Raw genomic sequence first — 19,662 nt, forward strand, 5'->3', positions numbered from 1 at the left:
AAGGTTGCCCGCTTGTAGCAGTTCACAATGGTTGCCTGTGTAACATGATTCTAGGCTTCTTTCTGCATATGTAGGGAATCCAACAGTGATAGATTACGAGCCAGTTCAATAGCACGTTTATCCTTGCCAGTCTGGCCATCCATAACACTCATCAGACGAAGCAGCACAAGAGCCCGATAATGTTTTTTGAAATTGGCTATTATGCCCTGATCCATAGGTTGGATCAGAGAGGTAGTGTTTGGTGGCAGGAAGACCACCTTGACATTAGACAGCCTGACATCATCACTGTGTGCAGCACAATTATCACTAAGCAACAAAATCTGACGCTTTTGTGCCCGCATTCTAGTGTCTAACTTCTTTAGCCACTGCTTCCAAATTTCCCCAGTCATCCATGAATTTGCGTTAGCCTCGTATGACACAGGAAGTCGCTTAACATTCTTGAAGCAATGGGGCTGTTTGCTCTTTCCAATGACAAATGGTTCCAACTTCTCACTCCCATCCATATTGCAGAAAAGGAGGATCGTCAGTCGGTCCTTCAACGTTTTACTTCCTGTAGTTTCAGTTTGTTTGAATGCAAGTGTTCCATCAGGAATCACTCGCCACTAGAGACCATTTTCGTCAGCATAGAAAATGTCACGAGGTACAAACTCGTTCAAGATGGTAGGAAGAACTGAAACAACCCAATTTTCAGCACCAAAGTCATCAGCGTCTTGTTTTTCACCATGCTGTTTCTTGAATTTTAGGTTGTTCCTCTCCTTCCATCTTTCCAACCATCCAACAGTGGCTTTGAATTCAGTAAGTCCAAGACTTTCAGCTAGCTGATTAGCTTTCTCCATAAGCAGTGGACCACTGACAGGAAACTGTCTGCTCCTGACTTGAGAAAACCACCGAAGAAGAGCATCTTCTACCTCCTCAGCTTTTCTCGCCCATTTACGTTTCCTGTGTGGATTTGTATTGTTTTGCCAGTCTTCCAGAAGCTGATCTTTCTGCTTCAAGATATTTGACAGGGATTGACACCATATTCTTTAGCAATAGATGCATAACTTTGTTTGTTTTCTAATTTTTTAAGAACTTCTATTCGGTCAGCCAGTGTTAAAGTCTTACAGTTGCGTGATGACAACAATGACTCCAGTTTACACTCTAACAACTTACTTTCACTTATTCTGCCTGTGGCAGTTAACTGATGAGATTTCAAATTTATCGCCCCTTTGTCACGTGCCAATTGGCTTCCATATTCTGTGCGTGCGCTTATGTGGAGTTTTTCCTGCAGAGGAGCGGTCTTAAACCATGCATATAAGTGAATCTTGCACTTATCAGTGGTGCGCTAAACCGAAGTTTGTCCCCATAGAAATTGATGGCGCCAAAAACGGGACCGAAGTATGGCATGCAGTTAAACAGAGCATGCGCTTATCTGACATGCACTTAAATGGAGTGGACAGTATTTCTAAGACCCTCGTTTCAGCCAAGGCTTTACCTTACTTCATTCTTTATTTTCACCTCCAAAATGAAACCAGATTAAAATTACAGCCTCACTACTCAAATGGTGGCACTTAATTTATAGGTTTGTAAAATGGGGCAAACTACATATGCATGGAAGTTGTAAAATCGCCACTGTGATTTTGCAACTTCCAAGTAAATGTAGTTTGCCCCATTTTACAAACCTATACAATATAAGTGCCACCTTAATCTCTCAGGTAAAGACCTGACTGAAACGAGCCCTTTTATAAAATCCCAAAGGGAATATTTTACCCTATGCACGTGTATTCTCTTTGTAAAATGGGGATTGCATATATAGACTGTAGTCCTGCCCAAGCCACATTCCCCTAAAATCTCTTGTGTTGAAGATCTCCACATGTAAACAGCAGTTTGCACATGCATATGCTTATGGCCTATTTAACCTTTCATTTACAGTTCTTCTCTCTGCAGATCCTTTTATTTTAATGTTTAAAAAGAACTTGGTATGCCACCTTTCAAAATGAGAATCAAAGTGGTTTATAAATAACAAATACATTAAGAAAAAGAAAATAACTCAAACTTTTGACAGGAAAGAGATAGAAAACAGAAGGCTTGGGAGTGGGGGAGAGCACACTACTGAATTTCAACCCATCTGCTCAGAGGATGCTGTCAGATGCCAAGGTAAATAGGTGGGCTTTCAGAGAAGCCCTAATTCTAAAGTAAGAAGATTCAGCTTCTAAGTTCAGAAGGAAGTGAATCCACTGATTGGGTGCAGAGAAGAAAAATGTGGAATGGCATATTGATTCTAATCTTGAGCAATAGACGGAAGGAATAGATAGATGATGGCCTGTGGAAGAAAGCAAAGATAAAAAAAAGGTCTATAGGGGACAATAATGGAAGAAAGGTAGAGGGATTACCAGAATTTTATAGGTCAAAGTCACAGCTTTATGTTGTATTCTGTAGGAAATGAGAATCCAGTGATATTGTCATAAAAGGGGGAGTAACATGATCAAAATAACGAGAATTGGAAAGTATATGGATGTAAATGTTCTAAACAGACTGGAGTTTTTCATAAGAGAAGCAGGAAGACCATTTTGATAGGATATTACAGTAGTCCAGTTTAGATGAAACAAGAACATAGAGGAGTGTAGTGCACACTTCCGTATCTAAAAACAAAATGACGAAAAGAATAAATAGTTCTTAAAGAGAGAAAGCATGACCTAACCACTGTGGCAACTTGGGGCTGGAAAGTAAGAGGTGAATCAGGGATCACTCCGAGATATTTAATTGACTCCACTAAAGAGATGGGAGAGCCTTGGATCATTGGGATGGCAACAGGATGAGTAAAGCGGCCAATAATCCAACGTGCTAAAGATTTGGTAGGAATAAAGTACCAGGCAATGATAACTGATCCAGTATTCGACCACAATCAAGGATCGAAGGCCAGAAATATCAGGAGTGTAAGGATACTTAGTAGAAACTAACAGAATATCAACGGCATAGATATAGAATTTAATAGAGAAAACTTGGATCAAGGAGACAAGAGGGCTGATAAGAAGTGGGGAGAGAAATTAACACCACAACACAAGGAAAGAGGGGTAGAATCTCCACACGGGAGGGAAACTCTGAAGAAGTGACCTGATAGAACAGAAGAGAACTATTGAAGGACACAATCTGAAATACCAATAGAAGAATGCCAAGAAAGGAAGAGTAAATGGCTAACCAAATCAAAAGCACCTGACAGATCTAAAGATATCAGGAGAACAGTGTCACCTTGGTCAAAAACTGAGTGGATGTCATTAAGGAGAGAAGCCATAACTTTCTTGGTTGAATGACCTGAGTGAAAGCCTCACTGGTAGGGGTGCATGATATTGGATGCCTCCACATGCTGCTGCAGTTGGGAGAAAACAACCCTCTCAGTAATCTTGGAAATGAATGGAATGTTAGAGACAGGTCTGAAATTGGAAAAGGTATTGACATCAAGAGATAGTTTCTTCATAGTCATATGGATGATTGCAGTTTTTCAGGTTGGGGGACCAGTCCTGCGGACTTGGTGTTTTCGCGGGCAAGTATACAGAAAAGGATCAGTAATGCTGTTAAACCTTCAGGGTCTGTTATCCTAAGCATCCCATTAATCAAGTGGAAACCACCAGCCCAAAAGCCACACCTAGGGGTGGTGTCACTGTAGAAACCGTCCTGAAAACACACAGGAAAGGAACACCCAAACCAATAATTCACTACTATGTGAATAAGGAAGGGACATCCAAACCAATAATTCACTACTATGTGAATAAGGAAGGAACATCCAAACCAATAATTCACTATTATGTGAATAAGGAAGGGTTTCAGTGAAGACCAACCAATGCCTAACAGCGAGTAATATGTAGTGCCAATAGATTTAAAAGGACCATTCAACAGAATCTCCATTTTGACTTTTCTTCTTCAGGAACAGTCCCCAAAATATTCAAGATAGGAAGCCTACACATGCTGTCAACTGGTGTGTGGAAGACGCCATTGGCAGCCTGTGTGAGCTTCCTATCTTGCCTATTTTGGGGACTGTTCCTGAAGAAGAAAAGTCGAAACAGAGCTTCTGTTGAAAAGTGGCCCGGTTTTGAAGCAGTGATTTGCCTGTTCTATTATATGATGGTGAAATTATTTGAAGGCATTCTTCCTAGCCATAGGTTAAAAATGGTGACATTGGAATTCTGTATAAAGGACACATATTGGAAATGAGCATCATTTTAAAATGAACACTGTATTTATACAATAGTGTTATATATATTTACACTTTGATATTATATCGAAGGTTAAATGATGTGTAATGAGCATTTATGTATGGCTCTTTTGAACCTATAGGCACTTCATATTACTCACTCTTAGACCTTGGCTGGTCTTTACTGAAACCCTTTCTTATTCATGTATTAGAATTTGGTTTGGGTACTCCTTTCCTGTCTGTTTTCAGGGTAGGTTCTACAGTGACAGCATAACTTTTGACCTCCCCCTATTTGATCCAAGGATTAGTATTTTGATTTGCGGGAATACCTAAGGGTGGGGCCAAACCTGCTTCATGTACTTCCTCCCACCAGCCTATCAAACCTGTACCATGACTGAGATGTGGCACAGTGGAAGGTGTGGCTGCAGCTGCTTGTAAGAACTACCAGAATAGTTCAGAGCTCAGTAAAAATAAATATAAAAACATGCTGGCAGGTCCTTAAGTGGAGTGGAGGAAAAGCCTAACGGTTAGGGCAGCAGGCTGAGAAGTAGGGAAACCCAGGGTTCAAATCTTTAGATGTTCATCCATTGCCTCAGGTACAAACTTTGATGATCACTCTTCTGGAGACAGAGAGATTCCTACTGTACTGTACTAATTCACCTTGAACTTCTACTGAAGAGGCATGAATTAAATCCGAATAAGGTGCAGGAAATCATAGAAATGGCATTTATAGGAATGATGTCATGCTAGAGTAGACTTTAAGGAGGCAAGTTTATAAATCATTTCCATGCATAAAAGGGGGTCTTATAAAGTTAGGTCATGCCTAAAAGTATGCATGGCACAAGCCAGCTGTTCACTTGCTTGAGGTGGAGCATGGCCAGTGTTTGTTTTATGCTCCTAAATTTATGCTCCTAATTTAGAACCTATTATGCTCATAGATTTAGGAACTCCTAAATTTAGGAGCATAGTCTTTATAGAATAAGGCCCTTAATGCATAAAATATGTGCATACATTTTCTTGAGCAGGCATAAATGTCCATGCCTTCAATTTTAGGCACGATTTCTGCAGGACAGGATAGACAATAAAATAGGCATCATCCTGCATTATTAAGTTAAGCACACTGCTATAAATTGCCCTCTCAGGGGGGGTAATTTTATAAAGATTTTTTCATTCATATATGACTTTATATGCATATAAAGAGAATTTTGAGGCAGGCGCACTGCGCGCTATAATGAAGGACTGCGTCAAATCTTGATATTGTTTTTGTTTCTGACATTTTTAATAAATATCCCTTGGTTGGCACTTCTTTGATCGTTCCAACCGCTACCTACTCTTTAAAAATTGGTCAAAAAGCCTTTGCAAAAAGGTGGGTTTTCAGGCCTGTCAAAATTCTCAAAAGATGGGGTAGATCTTAGTAAAAGAGGAAGATCAAAAAATAAAAAGCACTCTTGCGAGTCGATTCCCAATGTTCTTGAGATGGATTTGAGGTGAATAAGTCTGTGATCATCTAAGGAGCGAAGTAGCTTGGCAGGAGAGTAATGGATAGTCAATTTAGCTAGATAGTCTGGAAGACCAGTGTGCAGTGCTATTTAGGACAGAGATAAGATCTTAAACTGAATCCTCTGTTGTACAGGAATCCAATGGAGGAGTTGTATGTCTATTTTGCTTTCTAATGTAGTATGTTAAATGCATGGTAGTAAATATTTAAACAATCTGCATTTAAAAACTGAATTTGTTAAATGCATTCAGATACTCCCAATCAATATTAAATATGGACATGCATATAGAAAGTTGACGTGGACACCTCTGTAAGACAATATAATGGTGAGAAGTGCAAATCTGTGGTTTCTTAATGATATTTTTTTCCAATTTGGATGCCCCAATGCTTGTATCTGTTTTTACATTCATATCAAATACAGTCTTTCCATGTCAAACATGACACAAAATGTGAGACTTTATAGGCAGAGTTTGTGGGCACTCTGAAAATTTAAGTACTCAGTAAGCCCCTGCTTGCATTTTGTGTTAATTGTTTCACCAAGCAAAGTGCAGCCTCCCAGTACTACATATTAGCACTTGATGCTTCATTTGTATTCTGTTTTCTAACTGAGTGACACTCCTTGTCACTTTGGGAGCTTCTTCAGAAAAGAGAGGAGTCTCAAGAAAGCACATCCAGGATGTCTTGTTTAACCTTGAAATATAAAGTGTAGCTTAAGTTATTCTGTTCTGATGAAAATGTTATTGGAATAGAAAAGGCCACCCTGAGGGCACACAGCCTCCCAAGCTTAGAGCTGAGTGGTAATGCTCATGACAATGAAAGAGACATTTTTTGTGTACTTTTAGAATAAGTATATGCCTTTCCTTTTTATTTTATTAACTTTTTCACAGTGACCTGAAATAGTTCTAAGCCGTACTTCCAGAAATTCAAAAAGGTTAAATAATAAGCAAAAGTTTCCATAGATGTGGTTTCTCAATTATTCTACAACATCCTTCACATGACCATGTTTTTCTATGTTCTTCTATATTTCTATACAAAATGCACATTTTGGAAAAACTATTGATCTAATGTAGCTTAGAAATAAAAGTATATATAAGTTTGTAGTGTTTACTGTAATTGCAGCTCTTTGATTGGAGAGTGTGGCTAGCATTCCACCCAAATGGAAATTTGCAGCCTACTGTATTTAAAGATTTTTATTTATGCACATTCAAATAGTTATTACACGAATTACTCTTGATTTGAAAATAAGGGAGAATACAGAAAAAAAGTCATATATTCCAAAATGTGTAAAAAAAAAAAAAAAAAATCTTAAGTTCTCACCCAATATAAAAGTTCACAACTAATGGAGGGACGGAGTAACATAATAGGAGTAATTACTGAGGAAATAAATTTACAAAAAATGTATTGACTACATGTTGAAGAATAATTCACAGAGCAGAAAAGTTATTCCTGCATCTTGAAGACATACAGAGCTACCATGGTGTTGGTCTCCAGTAGATGCTTACTAGATAGGAAAAAAAGTTAATTGTGATGACACAAAGAAAGCATATTTTGTGTCCTTGTATTTCAACACATGCTTGCATATGTATTTAAAAAAAAAAGTGGCACCAATGTGAAGTATTGTTATGCAAGCATCATTCAGGAAAATCCATACTCTTTAGCCCACAAAACGGTGATTTCTCTGTTCATAAAGAATAACTTCATAAGCTTATCCCTATCTCTATCCAATAGTAAAGTTATAATCATAGTTGGATGGAACAGCTTGATGTTCAATAGAGGTTTCAAGAAAGGTTGTTAAACCCATTTCTGGGCCTGGTAAATATTCTTCCAGTGTATCTGCTGAGTCTCCAAATTGAGAAGCTGGTTTAGATTTAACAGGACTATATTAGGCTTTCAATAATGATGGCATTGAAGTCTCATGAATTTTCAAAATTTCTAAAATATACTTTATAAATAATCTCTTTAGTGGAGATCTTAGGAACTTTTGGGAAATTGATAAAGCACACATTTCTTTTCCTAGATACATTTTCCAGCATTTTAATTTTATTTTGAAGGGACTGCTGCTTTTTAACATATTTCTAAATGATCTAGAGATGGGAGTAACTAATGAGGTAATTAAATTTGCTGATGATACAAAGTTATTCAAAGTCATTAAATCGCGGGAGGTTTGTGAAAAATTACAAGAGGATCTTATGAGACTGGGCGTCTCAATGGCAGATGATGTTTAATGTGAGCAAGTGCAAAGTGATGCATGTGGGGAAAGAGGAACCCGAACTGTAGCTACGTACATCAATAATGACACTGAGATCCCTTTCTTGGTCAGTGACTCCTAACGTGGAACCCTCTGCTCAGTGTGTGGCGGCGGTGGCTAAGAAAGCAAATAGAATGTTGGGTATTATTAGGAAAATAATAGAAAACAAAAATGAGGGCATTATAATGCCTTTGTATCGGTCCATGGTGTGACCGCACTTCGAATATTGTGTGCAATTCTGATTGCTGCATCTCAAAAAATATATAGTGGAATTAGAAAAGGTACAGAGAAGGGCAACAATAATGATAAAGGGGATGGGACGACGTCCCAATGAGGAAAGGTTGAAGCGGCTAGGGCTCTTCAGCTTGGAGAAAAGACGGCTGAGGGGAGATATGATAGAGGTCTATAAAATAATGAGTGGAGTGGAATGGGTAGACGTGATTCATTTGTTTAATCTTTCAAAAAATACTAGGACTAGGGTCATTGAGCATTGGGCATAGCAATCCATTGGTCCAGAGATTGGAACCACAGCTGCTACTGAAACACTTGGTCAACTGCTTCCCTTCCTTTTTTACCCATAAGGTAAGATAAGATTTATTTCAAGGAAAAAAGAGTGCTCAGAACTCAGATGCTCAAAACGTGAAGTCAGCCATCTTGCTCTGCTCCTCCCCCCTGCAGCTGCAGTCTACTGTACTTATCAGAATATAAGACACATTTTGTTATGAGGAGTTTTTTTTTCCTTCATTAAGGGGCCCTTTTACTAAAGCTTAGTTCACGCTAATGGACATTAACACAAACTAAATTCTGCACATCCTATGTTATACCCACAGTACTTAGTGCACGCTAATGTCTGGTAAAGTGCACTAAGTTTTAATGAAATGACCCCTAAGTGAGCTAAAACCGCCAAAGAGGTGTATTTCCAGAGCACTTAGCCTTAGAAAGTTCAGTTGGTTACTATGGAACTTTGTAAGTCTAAGTGCTTTAAAAATGGGTCCCAAAGTGTCTTTTAGTCCAATAATATGTCGCTCCTGATAGCCTTTGTATGTAGGGAAGCCCATTTCACCAACTTCCAAGGACCAACTATGATATCCTGTATGAATGGCAGAAACCATTTTGCCAACCACCAAATATTGAAACAGAGGACCCCAGGTGTAACTGCGAAGCCCATCATCCAGGTGTTGAAGACTGAAAGAGAGAACCAGGTTGATAAGGGGAAGGTATCTAATGATACTGTATTTATAAAACATTGTGGGGAAAATAGTTATACTGCCCAGATACCTGTGAAGTCCTTCAATACTTTTTACATGTAGACTTTATATCAGTTTTCAGAATGAAAGTACCCACACACACTTGCACTTCTCCATTGACAAGCAGGATGAGATTGGCCACTCTATTGAGTGATATAATCGGACCATGCTAACAGGAACCCTGTTCTTTCAGAATTAAAAATAAAATCATCTTTCTGAGCTTTACCTCAGTTTATATGCAGTGGCTGCTTTCTTGTTCCTTCTAAATCTATTTTTCATTCACATTTCACTTGGACACGGATCCCGCTTCTTTCACTGTTTTTTTGTGTGTGTTTGTTTTTACTGCTACTCTTTGAGCTAGCTTGTTTGTCTTTTGTCACTTTTGCTTCTCCCTCTTCCTCCCTTTTGAAAAAGTCCTCTCTAGTTTTAGCTCCTCCTCTCCTTCAAGATTGAGTTCAACATTGCTGCTGCCCCTTTTCCCATGACAGAATCCAGCCCAGGCTTCAGAAACATGCTCATGTATGGCAAAAATATCAATCACTGATAGCCTCAGGGTCTGTTACAACTGCTGCTTCCTCCACGATGTGTGAACTGAAACTAGCTGTCACCCAGTGCCCTCAAGTTCAGGATTCCAAACACAATATAGATAACTACCATTATTAAAATGGAAAGTATTACCAAAGACCAGGAAATTTCTTTGGGGGCTTTATATCTAATTGGATGTGAAATTGGTTCTCGTAATGTTGCTGCATTGCCTGGATACTCTCTAATTAACCCTGCTTAAGGTTGGATGAGTTTTAGTAATTTTCACTAATATTTACTATGAAAAACTCAAAATGACTTCCTTGTTTAAACCACAGCAAACATAAAATAGTTACCAGTGCCATAATGATGAACCCCTAGTACCTTTCTACAGTTTTTCAGTCTGAAGGTAAATTTTGAATTAAAGATTGTAAGATTCAACCATTCTATAGATTATTTGGCAGTTCTATATTTTTCTAACAATGCTGCATATTCTCATGAAGGTGATATTATAAAGGATATTTAGAATGTAAGCTCTTTTGAGCAGGGACTGTCTCTTTGTATCAGGTGTTCAGCGCTGCGTGCATCTGGTAGCGCTATACAAATGCTAATAATAATAATAATCTCTTGCAATGTAAACATCCTCTTCTAAAATTAACTCACAGGTTACGCATGTGAAAGTATGAGTGGTGACAAGAAGGCATGTACTTTAATGCAACCCACATGTACATGTGTTCAGGGGTGTAGTTTGGGCAGAGTCCTAACAGAGTCACAAAGAGGGGCAAATCGAAAGGGACGCCCAAGTTTTTCTGAGGATGTCCTCGCAGGATGTCCCCATGAAGGGGTGGGGAAACCCGTATTATCGAAATAAGATGGACGTCCATCTTTTGTTTTGATAATACAGTCGTGGACGCCCAAATCTCGAAATTTAGGTTGACCTTAGAGATGGTCATCCTTAGACTTGGTCGTTTCTGATTTTCGGCGATAATGGAAACAGAGGACGCTCATCTCAGAAACGACCAAATCCAAGCCCTTTGGTCATGGGAGAAGCCAGCATTCGTAGTGCACTGGTCCCCCTGACATGCCAGAACACCAACCGGGCACCCTAGGGGGCACTGCAGTGGACTCCAGAAATTGCTCCCATGTGCATAGCTCCCTTACCATGTGTGCTGAGCCCCCCAAAACACACTACCCACAACTGTACACCAATACCATATCCCTTATGAGTGAAGGGGGGCACCTTGATGTGCGTACAGTGGGTTTCTGGTGGATTTTGGAGGGCTCACATTTACCACCACAAGTGTAACAGGTATGGGGGGATGGGCCTGGGTCCGCCTGTCTGATGTACACTGCACCCTCTAAAACTGATCCAGGGACCTGCATACTTCTGCGATGGACCTGAGTATGACATTTGAGGCTGGCAAAGAGGCTGGCAAAAAATATTAAAAGAAAAATTTTTTTGAGGGTGGGAGGGGGTTAGTGACCACTGGGGGAGTAAGGGGAGGTCATCCCCGATTCCCTCCGGTGGTCAGTCTGGTCACTTTGGGCACGTTTTCATGGGTTGGTCGTAAGAAAAAAGGGCCAAGTAAAGTTGTCCAAGTGCTCGTCAGGGATGCCCTTTTTTGAGTCAGCGAAGCAATGACTCAGTGAGAATGCTGACAAAACGATAAAGATAAGTTCACGTTTATGATTGATTGATTGATTAGGTTAGTTTAAAATATTGAGGAATGACCATAGCAGTTGTATCACTAAAAGATAGGCATAGCACGCACACAAAAAAGAAAAAAAGAGTAGCCCGATGAAAGAAGTGCTATGCCACTGGGCAATAGAAATCTGGTTGCCTGTAAACAGTGGAATTTACTGAGGGTACTCTTACACAAAATTCTTTCGAAAGTTCAAAAAAGAAAAAAGAAAGAAAAGTAAAAGCAAATAAATTTGTGTATGTTTTAATAGTGTGGGTTTGAGTAATTGCCAGCTATTTTGTCTAGGTAGCAGTAGTCTTGGTTCTAGTGAAGCACATTGGCTACTTTTGTAACAGGAGTAGTATTAGTACCATTGATGACATATTTTTGCATTTGTCAGGTCTATAAGGTTTCATTTTACTTTGGGTGCATTTTATTGGTTTCATTTTTTTCTCATTGTGTTATATTTTGTACATCATGTTGAATAGTAATATATATAAATGTAATTAAGCACTTGGCTTCAAAACATTAGGTTAACAGTAACCTCAGATTAAAGAACATCTGACAGATTGATTATCGAAACAAAAGCTTATAATGTGGATCTTGGCCAACAGTTCTCTATATATTAACAAAATGTTTAAAGATTTTCTAAATATATATAGAAACTAGTGTCTGGGTGTAGGTTGTTGCATCTGTAATATTAAATAGAAGACTCTGTTTTGGCAGCTAGATAATGGCTGCTATTAATTTTCTTAGCACATTGGGTTGCAGAGGTCAGTATTCTCTAAACTCAGGTTTACAAAGAGAAATTGCTAGTTCATAACATTACTCATAACTCCAGTTCCAGTTTCATAGGCAGGCTGAGAACACAGATTCTTCTTTAATATAGTACTAAGGCAAATTGATTTGTTTTTCACTTTCCATTATTTGAAGTAGAATAATGTCCATGGTCTCAACCTTGAAGTCTGTATCATTATATAGATATAACACTGACATAAATTTCACCAACACTTTCATAAAGATGAGGGGGAGGGAGATGGCATACACCACAAACCACAAATGAATTTAATGGTTCCTGGCCTAGATGTACAAGGCCAGCCTCCTGTGACTATGTTTTAGCTTCCTTAATGAGAGAGACCCATTGTGAAGCAATGTATGGGCTTGCCTTTGCATGTCTTTCCTTGGTAACTGGATGATTATGTAAGAGCTTAGAGTGGAGCCTGTGAGCGCTTACCTGTTAGCAGGTCCTGTGCAGGCTGTTTGTCATTATTTCATAAGAGCATAAGAATAGCCATACTGGGTCAGAACAATGGTCTGTCAAGTCCAGTATCCTGTTTCCAACAGTGGGCAATCCAGGTCACAAGTACCTGGCAGAAACCCAAATAGTAGCAAAATTCCATTCTACCAATCCCAGGGCAAGCAGTGGCTTCCCTATGTCTATCTCAATAGTAAAATATGGACTTTTCCTCCAGGAACATATGCAAACCTTCTTTTAAACACAGATCAGTGGCGTAGCCATGTGTGGGCCTGGCCAGTTTTTGCAGGAAGAAGCTGGCAGAACAGAAAACCAGCTACTGTAAGTGCTCATTTTCTGCCAGCCACCATTGTTAATTGCTCCTCTGCTGCCACCGCTGCTTACACCAGATCACCCGAAGACCTTCAGGCAGCGGTGAATCATCCTTTGAAGGCAGCGCGGACCCTCCCAGTAGCGTGTGCACTGACGAATCTGCAGCATCCCAACCTCACGGAAACAGGAAGTTTGTGTCCTAAGGGGCAGGGCACTGCAGAGCTGTTAGTGGGCATGTGGATGGGAGGTCCAGTGCTGCCGTCTGAGGATATCACCTCTGTTTGCGGGTTCTTAAGGTGATCCGGTGGCAAGTACCAATGAAAGGACAGCAGGGTTGCAGGGAAAGGAACTGTTGCAGGGGACAGGAAGATCTGGAAGAGAGCTAAAGGGAGGAAGGGAAGGGTGGAGGGATGGGTGGCCAGCCAGGCAGGAAATATGACCTAGAAGAAGGATGTAAGGGCACCAGGGTAGTGGTGAATAAGGACATAGGAGAGTAGAGAAATAAAGAGGAGATGCTAGATTGGGGGGGGGGGGGGGGAGAGAAAAAGAATATAGAGAAGAAATGTTAGACATGAAGCAAGAAATGGGAGAACATTCTAGACACAGGGAGGGACTGGATAGGGAGAGGGCATGCTAGAAGGTAGAATCCTGGTCACAAGATGGGACAGGACACAGAGAGGGGCATAAGGGAAGGAATAGGGAGATTCTGGCTAAGGGAGGGGCAGGTCATAAAGAGGGGGTGCAGGACGTGAGGGAAGGAATGGGGGAGAATCTGGACAAAGGAAGGGATAGGCTACATAGGATGCTGGGCATGAAGGAAGGAATGGAAGAGCGTTCTGGACACAGGGAGGGACTGGCATACTAAGGGGTGGGATTCTGGCCACAGGGAGGGACACGGACACAGAGAGGATAGTAAGAACAGATGAGATTGTTTGGTATCATTACAAACTGTGGTGGTGTAGTGTCGCTGATTTCAAGCATTTAAGTTGGGTCGGGGGGGGGGGGGGTAAGCCTTTTGGAACAGGTGGATTTTTAGATTTTTTTCTGAATTAGAGGTAGTCATAGGTGGTTTTCACGGTTTTTGGATCTCCAAGCCCTACCAGCTGAAGACATCTGCAGTCCACTGAACTCCCCATCAAAAAACTTGGCAGTCTGTGGTGCTGCTTTATATCACTGACGCATCATGGGCATACTCAGCTCTCATACCTGTTCAGTTCATGCATGAGAACTAAGCGTGGAATGCTGGTGTCAGTGGCTTAGAGCACTGCCTTTGACTGCCAGATCTTTTTTTTGGATGCTGACTCCGAAGGTGGACCCTAGCATTAGGTAATTATGATTTGGATTATTCTTGTTTGCATTTGTCCAGGAAAGGGTCATGCTTTCAGATTTTTCTTATAAAGTCTGTAATCTCATTCAATCCTAAAACCTATAGGCATTTTATTCCACCACTAGAGGATTATCACAGAGAGCATCCTTTTCCTCAAATATAGTCTCTGTACCTCCTTACATTTAGGAATCCTTAGCACTGCCTCATTACTTGATTTTAAGCAACTCATGAAGAAGCAAGGTAGGCCAGTTTGCCCTCTTAATAGCCTTAACATTAGCTGCTTCTGGTAAAAAAAAAATAGGGGTCCTTTGACTAAGGTGCGCCTAAAAATGGCCTGTGCTGTTGTAGGTGCGTGTATTGGACACGGTCAGGTCCATTTTTTGGGGGGGGGGGGGGGCGAAAATGGACTTGTGGCAAAATGAAAATTGGTGCATGTCCATTTTGGCCCTGAGACCTTACCGCCACCCATTGACTTAGTGGTAAGGTCTCACGTGTTAACCGGGCAGTAATCATCCGCACGCGTACAATGCTGATTACTGCCCAGTTAGCGCCATGCGCTGGAAATTTTCCGTGGCGCATAGTGGGCACACGTAAAAAATGAAATTACCGCCCGGGCCATGTGATGCCTGGGCGGTAGCTCTAAATTGGCCCACATTGGGTGTGCATAGGCACCTATGCGGCTTAGTCAAAGGGCCCCATAATGTTCTTAACAGTGTTGCAGCTTCTTACCTGCTGCCAGGGTTGTGGAGTGGGAGCCAGAAGCAATTCGGAGTCGGTAAATCTTTACCGGCAACAACTCTGACTCCAGCTTCAAAATAAAAACTTACATTATGATATATGATAAATTTATCATTTTATACTTATATACATATATATTTGTCCTGAATATAAAGTACTGGTAAATATATGTTTCATTTACTAGTACTTTAAATCGTCTGAGATAATATCCGTACCGATCGCAGGCTGCTATTTCCATACCAAATTCAATTTATAATGGGCTTTTCACACTACTGATGTAATCTGTTATTCTAGACTAAAGGTTTCCTTGAAGAAAATCCACAAATCATAGGAGAAATTTGAAGGCCCTGTATTTGAGAAGTCATTCATAAATATCATGCAAAATCATTCATGAGCTGAAAAATCATGCATATCAATCCACGAGCAGTAGTGGATGTGGAAAACAGTTACTCTTTATTGTTTAAAGAAATCTTTTCAACTACACCCCTCTAAAGTCCACATTTGCATTTTATTTAATGTGCCGGTATTGTGATAAAAACTTCCCCACACCAGCTCATTTCAACAAAGAGCATCATAGATTAGTACATTCAGTTGTCAATTTTTATATTCTGGGCTTTATTATTATTTATTTTGCTTTAAGCTATTGTTGGCCTATTATCTTTATTTGTATGGGAGTTTTAAAAATTCGTTGTTTGCTGCAGCATTGTCACTTAAAAATATATCTTTTGACATATGGTGAGTTTTATATAGCTGAAAGTATTTATTATTTTTCTTAAACTGTAATCCATTCTATGGTATTGTTAAAACAAAATTTTCTGTGAAAATGTTGAAGTAGTCACAACTGTGAATAATAAGTCAAATATTTCTCATTTTGTAACCCATTTTAGTGTTGATTTTTGTCTCACTTGATCATATAAACATCAAAAATCATTGCAGAGTTCTGTAACATGTTAGATAGATATATTCATTTTGCTTCTATTATTATCTATTAGGATTTATTTACCACCTTTTTGAAGGCTCAAGGCGTGTTTTTTCTATCCCTTAAACTTAATAAAGTCCTTTTACTGAGCTGTGTTAAGCAGCTAATGCGGTGTTACCAGTGTGGTAGACAAAAGCACAGGTCCGTGCTACTGTCTAGTACACTAAAATAGGATCCTCTGCATTAAAAACACTGTTTTAGGTACCTAGCATGGGAGTTGGCCTGGTCTGGGCATGACAGGGTTGGGAGAAAGTGTGACCAGTTGAGACAGCTAGCACATGGGTCTTTACAAAGCACTAGGTGCATTGACTGCCAATAGTACTACTACTACTACTACTAACTAGCATTTCTAAAGTGCTAATAGGGTTACGCAGCGCTGAAAGTTAATGCTACTTCAGTAGGAGGCAGTAAATGCAGCTACAATACTGGCAGTCCAGCAGTGCAGGATGCTGTTGACAATCGTACACTGGCTTAAACCCCCCCCCCCCCCCCACACATATTTCTGATCCTTTTATTGACACCCAAATAGCACACTGCCCAATAACCCTTATTCCCTTACCAGCACCCAAACAGCACACTGTGTGAACCTGATCCCCTTCGTGATACCCAACAGCACACTGCCTGACCCGATCCCCTTCCTTACACTTCAACATGACAATTTAGAGGGAACATCCACTATTGTCCAAAGACCATCTCCTTAATCCACCTCCCCTCCTGAGAAGCAGCCCCGCTGTTTGACAATGTGACCCTCCCCAGCCCTTCTTCAGGTCCTACCAGGCGTGTTCTGGTGGTCCAGTTGTAGCCGGCTGCGGAGGACCTTCGCTGCAGCTGAGATCCAAAATGGCTTTTGAGACCCCTAGTGGTCATGTTGCAGTACTACAAATCCAGAAAACTAGCAAGATCAGTGCCTGAATGGAAGAATTTGGCACTGAGATTATGTATAAAATACATGGGTGTAGTTTTCTTGTAAAATACATGCATTTTGGGGAAAAAAGACTAAAGGAAACTCAAGTACGCCACCAAAGATGGATAAATATAGCTAAGGGAAAGTGAATATTTTCTATAACTATCTACTACTGTTGATGTACCTCAGGAAATAAATTAAGTTAATTTTAAAAGCTTAAGTCAGAAAGCTTTTCAAAATGCTAACCCCACGTCGGGGTCACCAATGTTTTGAATTTGGGGGTCCCGAGCCCCCCAAGAAGGCTGGAGTGACCTTAATCTGACTCCATCTCTAAATAGCATTAGTACTGGGGTAATCAAGGTGTTGTGAAGTTCTAAAAGGAATTGCCACTGAGAGAGACGTTAGGTCTAAGGGACCCGCATTAGTCCGCCTCTCAGCACTGGCAAGGAATAGATACCAGCCTTATGACAAACTGGATTTAGGCTACAGGTTATACAATGCAGCGAATGATAGCCTGATACAGCAAAAGCATTTATACTTACAGCCTTTCATCATTAAGTGAAGCCCACAAATCATAATTTGGAATGAGGAGTTTATTTGCCAAGGTACAAGTCAAATCAGTGATTGACAACAGGCACGTACAATCAATTAATTATAGGAATATAATAAGTTGCAAACAGGTGTTAATTATTTGCTAATCTTTTATAATTTCTTTTACCAATTAGAGGTTTTACAAGGGAAAGCAATTAGGTAATTTGTCAATTCTGCTGGACACATTGGTTTCCCTTGGAGAGAGTGGCAACCCTTTTCTCTCTAGCTTAAACCAGGAAATACCCTGATTTTTATAGGTGCCCTCAGGATATGGATAATATGACAGTAGCTATAACTGATTGGATCTATGCTAATATCATGGTTGTCACTGATTGGCTCATGCTAATGAGTAGCTTCTATCTTGCTAACATGGTTTTGTCTTTAGCTCGCTTGACCACAAATCTTAAGCAAGACCCTGCATCCAGCTACGCCTTTCCTGCTCACAGGAAAGTCTCCCTCCTCTCTTGGACAGCTAGTTCCCTATTTTCTTTGCACCTGGTATGACTCACTCATTTCTCAACTTGTTTTTCTAACTTACATTACAGAGAAAATTCCACTTTGTAACAGATACGGGCTTCCATTTTGTGCTGAAATCCTCCATTTTGTTTCCATATCTATTGACCTAACTTTTAGGCCTCAATCCGGGCTACAAACTAGGCCATACTTTTCCAGTAAGCTCCCAGTTATGTCAGCCATCAGATTTCTGACTCAGCCAAGGTCTGTAACAGCCTGAGCTCTATGACTGGGCCCTCCACCATTCCAGTGGGGGGTCCTGGCTGTACCATAATTATACAATACTGGTCAGAGTGGCCTTTTACTAGAAACAGGCAATGCCTTTGCTGGTCATTATAATTCACCAACTGAAATTGGTAATTTATGCTCTATTATTTCGAAAGCTTCTACTAATAATTTCTGAAACTCAATGGTTCTGAAACTAATACATTTCCATTAAACAACTGCTTTATACTGAAAGGACAGCTTCAAAGAAAACATGGTAGGCCTATAATTTTCAATCCATTTCTTTCCTGCAGATTCTGTATTTTCTTTTGACCTTAAGAAACATAATCATTCAATTTCTAGGAAGCCTTTACTCAAAGTGTATTTTAAGGCTTTCAAGACATAGGGAAAGTGATAAATCAGGAAAAAAAATAATATTTACAAACATTTATATTCTCTACAATCTAATAATCTCAGTAGGGAACAACATAGCATTAATCACATGAAGAATTGTTGTTAAGTGCCATCAACTTGGTGTCAACTCATTTAAACCCTGTGGATAGTTGCCTTGAGTTATGTTCAGTCTTCAATCAGGCGGCTAATCGTTGACAGAGTGACATATATAGCTATTGTTTTTGTGCCAATTCATCCCATTGTCGGTCTTCCTCTTTTGTGATGACCGTGCCAAATATGATGTCTTAATTATAGATCTTCCTCTTTGTATTAATGTGTTGGTCAGGTGTGGAGGCAGGAGTCGGTGGGGGGGGGAGGGGGATTTTCTTTTACAGTTTCGGTTTCTGCCAAAACTGAACAAATTTCAGTTGCAGATTTGGTTTTGGCAGAAACTGAAGATACTGGGTTCAGTCAGGCTCTAGACCATACTGTAACACTTTTCCAGAAACACCTCTGCTCATTTCAAGTAAGGTTGTGCATGGACAGTAGGGATGGGCACCCCAAAAATTTCTGTGTCATTTGTCATTTTGGATTTTTTTTCAATTCCAACAAATATTGTTAATAGTGCACCCTTGTTGCACAGAGTGCACTCCTGCTGATAGGGTGCACATGCTTAATGGTTTGTGGATGCACCCTAGTGGGAAAAGAGGGCTGACTATCTGCACACTATGGGGCCCATTTACAAAGGCGCATTAGGCTGTACGCATATGCAGCACGTTCAAAAATGAGACTACTGCCAGACTGCTGCATCCCCCCCCCCCCCCACCCGGTATTAATTTCACATATTCCATGTACCCATAATGCCTGGATGATTTATTTATTTATTTCCTCCCACGTGCGTCTGATGGTAATCAGCAGTTGGCACGTGCCGACTGGGCGCTGCATGTGTAGCACATGAGCCCTTAACACTAGATCAACGGGTGGCATTAAGGGCTCAGGCCAGTTTTAGGCATGCGCTGGTTTCAGTTTGCTGCATGGTCTATTCCTGTCCCATTTTTTTTTTATTAATTATTTAAGCAAA

General features: G+C 40.2%; 1 protein-coding gene across 12 annotated transcripts in view; it reads left to right on the plus strand.

Annotated features, from left to right (window-relative positions):
- PTPRM (protein tyrosine phosphatase receptor type M) overlaps window positions 1-19,662 on the plus strand; it is a 1,370,833-nt gene that overhangs the window by 668,792 nt on the left and 682,379 nt on the right. The gene's annotated exons all lie outside the window — the stretch shown is intronic.

This window comes from Microcaecilia unicolor, chromosome 1, assembly GCF_901765095.1.
Source record: "Microcaecilia unicolor chromosome 1, aMicUni1.1, whole genome shotgun sequence".
In the NCBI taxonomy this organism is placed as follows: Eukaryota; Metazoa; Chordata; class Amphibia; order Gymnophiona; family Siphonopidae; genus Microcaecilia; species Microcaecilia unicolor.